The 4,096-nt window shown below is 46.0% G+C and overlaps 1 pseudogene; it reads right to left on the reverse strand.

Moving 5' to 3' along the window:
* Window positions 1–2,216: 2,216 nt before the first annotated feature.
* Window positions 2,217–2,338, reverse strand: LOC149470863 (U2 spliceosomal RNA; annotated as a pseudogene).
* Window positions 2,339–4,096: the final 1,758 nt, after the last annotated feature.

The following is a 4,096-nucleotide window of genomic DNA, read 5'->3' on the forward strand; positions in this document are numbered from 1 at the left end:
CACATTTTCTGTATCCAACTTGTCAATTATAAAAGAACGCTGACCTTTTTCCAGTATTGATTAATATCAGTGACAGGTATCTAGACACATCTGTTCAAATGAATTCTGAATGACAGATCTGTAAAGACCCCCCGTCCACTGCAAGATGGAACCGAGGAGGCCTACACCAGTCGGAAAAAGACAGAAGAGATGTCTATCAGTGTATTGGGTCCCACAGGAGGGAAACCAGTACAAAGTGTCAGCACGGCTAGCGGGGGTGGTCAGTGCTGTAACTCAACCTCTGAAGGTCATATATATATTGATGTCGCTTCTCATTATAAGGGATAAGGCTTCTCAGGCTGCTGGTCAATCATGAGACCATTTCACTACATAATACATTTCTCCTGGGGTAAAATATGAAACATGGCTGTTCTTTCAGGAAAGAAAAAAGAAAGAACTGATTTTGCCTTTATTTTTTCTTTTTATCGAAAATAGGCTTTGTTTTCTGAGATGAACATAGTTCTTACCAAGACATTAATAAAATATGAAATTGAACCTTATAACATCTCTCTCCCTTCAGAATAGCCAGGCCACTTGTTTTAACATCCCACTGTGCCTGGTCATGTGATTATATGTCTAGGCATTTGATCACATGATGCCTCTGCATTCAATCACCTGATCTTTGCTGAATGGATTTGAGAAGCGACCTTTAGGAAAAGCTTGCCAATCTGTTTGTATGCCTGAACACCTATCCTCCCCTTTCGCAAATATTTTTGATAAAACATTAAGGCATGTGGTCACATGAGCTGCTGGAGCCTGAGACATCATTTTATTTAGATACATCAGTATACTAGAGCAATCATACTCAACCATTTTAACTTGGAGGAACCCTTAAAAATAACTTTCAGGTCTTAGAGAACCCCTGTTAATAATTTCACAAATATCTAGGTAGACTACAGCTTACAGTGCATTAGTGTAAGTTGAGACCTAAGAATAAATAAAAGTAAAAGGTACATGGCATACTTAGTGTATTTCATACAGAGGGTTGCCTTATACAACAAAATTATTTGCTGTTGATGGTCTGTAAATTGCTCTCTTAGATTGGTGGTTAATAAGAGTTATCTTGGTGGTCATTGGGAAGAATACCCTTGCAATAGTGCCACTGAGAAGAATGCCCCTTACATTGGTGGTCATTGAGAAGAATGCCATTAGAATTGTGACCAATAAGAAGAAAGTTTCTTGCATTGGTGGTCAGTGGGAAGAATGCCCTTAGAATTGTGGCCAATGAGAAGAAAGTTCCTTACATTGGTGGTCAGTGGGAAGAATGACCTTAGATTTGTGGCCAGTGAGAAGAAAGTTCCTTACATTGGTGGTCAGTGGGAAGAATACCCTTAGGAATGAGGTCAGTGAGAAGAAAGTTCCATACAATGGTGGTCAGTGGGAAGAATGACCTTACAATAGTGGTCACTGAAAAGAATAATCCTTACATTGGTGGTCAGTGGGAAGAATGCCCTTAGAATTGTGGTCAGTGAGAAGAAGGTTCCTTACATTGGTGGTCAGTGGGAAGAATGCCCTTACAATAGGAGCCACTTAGAAGAATACTCTTACAATAGTGGCTAGTGAGAAGAATGCCCCTTACATCAGTGGTCAGTGGGAAGAATGCCATTAGAATTGTGGTCAGTGAGAAGAAAATTCCTTACATTAATGGTCAGTAGGAAGAATGCCCTTACAATAGTGGTCAGTGGGAAGAATTCCCCTCTTACTGATAGCCAAAAAAACATAATTGGTCTCAGTGGTTACTTATCTAAGAGGCATAAATTGTTCTTATGTCAAGGAAATCTGTGAAGCTCTGATGTAACTCTAGGATTCCACAGAACCCTGGCTGGAAAAGGCTGTTTTTTTTTTTTATATCCATGGAGGTGCAAAAAACAAAAACCCCTAAGTGAACAAAAACATGCAAGTGCAAAACACAAAGAAGTGCACTTAGGGACCCTGATCCCCCGGGCGCAAGGCTCTTGACAGGGATGAAGGTTTCCACATGGTTTCTATCACGGGGCACTGCTCTGCAGACTCTCTGCCTCCTCGGCCCCTAGCCAAACAAGGTAGATCCATTTGAATCAGAAGGAACTGAGCCCCTCCAGTTTTCCTGAGGGAATTACTCTAGGGCCCCAACAGCCTGTGGGTGCCTCGGTTTCTCTTTCAGCCTGTGCAAACCTTCAGAGCCCCCATCATACCAGCATGGGTACTATACAGCCAGCCATCCTTGCCTAAAAGCAAGAATGACAGCGGAGCACCCCTAGTGGACACTGATAAGAACATATACTACACTTGATCTTAGCCAAAAGGCAGAGAAAAACATGCAAGTGCAAAACACCAACACAAAAAAGTGCACTTAGGGGTGTGCTTTGTTAACCCCCCCCCGAAGGGGTAGGACCTCTACCCTGATCCCCCGGGCGCGAGGCTGCTGACAGGGACTGAAGTTTCCACATGGAACCCTTTCCTTGTGGCTAGCCAAAGCCAGCCAACAAGTACTAGGTCAGGGGGCTCTCCCAAAGAGAGACCCACAGGAACAGGGGAGGAAGGAACCAAAAGGCCACACATCCTCCTCCTAGACTTCAGGGTAGACCCGAGAACCCACACCCTACCATCCGTGAGAAAAAACACACACATAAGTGAAAAGTGAAACAAACGTGAAAGAAAAATAAATAAATAAGTAAAAAAAAAAAAAAAAAGTGGCCATTCAATTGTGCACTGGCTAGTCCCTGAGGCCTGTAGCATAAAAATTGCCCTGGACTTAGCCAAAAGGCCTAGCCCTAAAAGGCGCAGTGAAGAAAAAGTGTTTTGAAGCAGTGACCATGTGCACATTTCACACTTGGGATCCTACCCCCATGTGTTACTAGGAGCACCCCTGAAGCAACCACTCGGGGCACTGTTCCATGGACTCTCTGCCTCCCCGTCCCCTGGCCAGACAGGGTAGATCCGTTCAAATCAGGAGGAACTGGGCCCCTCCGGCTTTCCTGGGGGAATTACACCCGGGCCCCAACTACCCGTGGGCACCACGGTTTCTGTTCCAACCGGTACTAGCCTTCAGAGTCCCCATCATTCCAGTAGGGGTGCTACACAGCCAACCATCCTCGCCAAAATGCAAGAATGGTGGCGGAGCACCCCCACTGGGCACTGATAAGAACAGATTTTTTTTTTTTAAGTCCGCGAACGTGCAAAAAACTAAAAACCCGTAAGTGAATTACAAAAAACGTGCAAGTGCAAAACACCACACAAAAAAGTGCACTTAGGGGTGTGCTTTGTCCTTCCCCCGAAGGGGATGGACCTCTACTCTGATCCCCTGGGGCACGAAGCTCCTGACAGGGACAAGGTTCCCATTTGGTCCACCTAGCCAAAAGGCCTGGCGGACCACCGTTCCTTGTGGCCAGCCGAAGCCAGCCACACAGTATTTGGTCAGGGGGCTCTCCCGAAGAGAAAAACCCCCTAGGGACAGGGGAGCAAGGAACCAAAAGGCCACACATCCTCCCCCTAGACTTCAGGGTAGGCCCGAGGACCCACACCCTACATCCTGTGAGGAAATAAAACACACACATAAGAGTGAAAGTGACAAACGTGGGATAAATAATAAATTGAATAAATAAAAAGTGGTCATGCAAATTGTGCACAGACCAGGCCCTGAGGCCTGTAGGAAAAATTGCCCCGAACTTAGCCAGAAGTCCTGGTCCTGAGGGCGCTGTGCAGAAAAAGTGTTTGAACACAGTGACCATGTGCCTTTTCACACGTTGGGGTCCCACACCCAAGTGTTACTAAGATCACCCCTGAGGCGACCACTGAGAGGGCACTGGTTCGTGGACTTTCTGCCTTCCCGGCCCCTGGCCAGACAAGGTAGATCCGTTCAAATCAGGAGGAACTGGGCTCCTCCGGTCTTCCAGGGGGAATTACTCCTGGGCCCCAGCAGCCTCTGGGCGCCTCGGTTTCTGTTCCAACCTGTACTGGCCGTCAGGACCCCATCATACCAGCAGGGGTACTATACAACCAGTCATCCCCGTAAAGCTAGAATAACCGTGGAGCACCCCTACTGGACACTGATAAGAACAGATTTTTTTTTGATTGA

This window comes from Staurois parvus, unplaced genomic scaffold, assembly GCF_062004578.1.
Source record: "Staurois parvus isolate SC_StPar_1 unplaced genomic scaffold, SC_StPar_1.0 ptg000030l, whole genome shotgun sequence".
NCBI classification, from domain to species: domain Eukaryota; kingdom Metazoa; phylum Chordata; class Amphibia; order Anura; family Ranidae; genus Staurois; species Staurois parvus.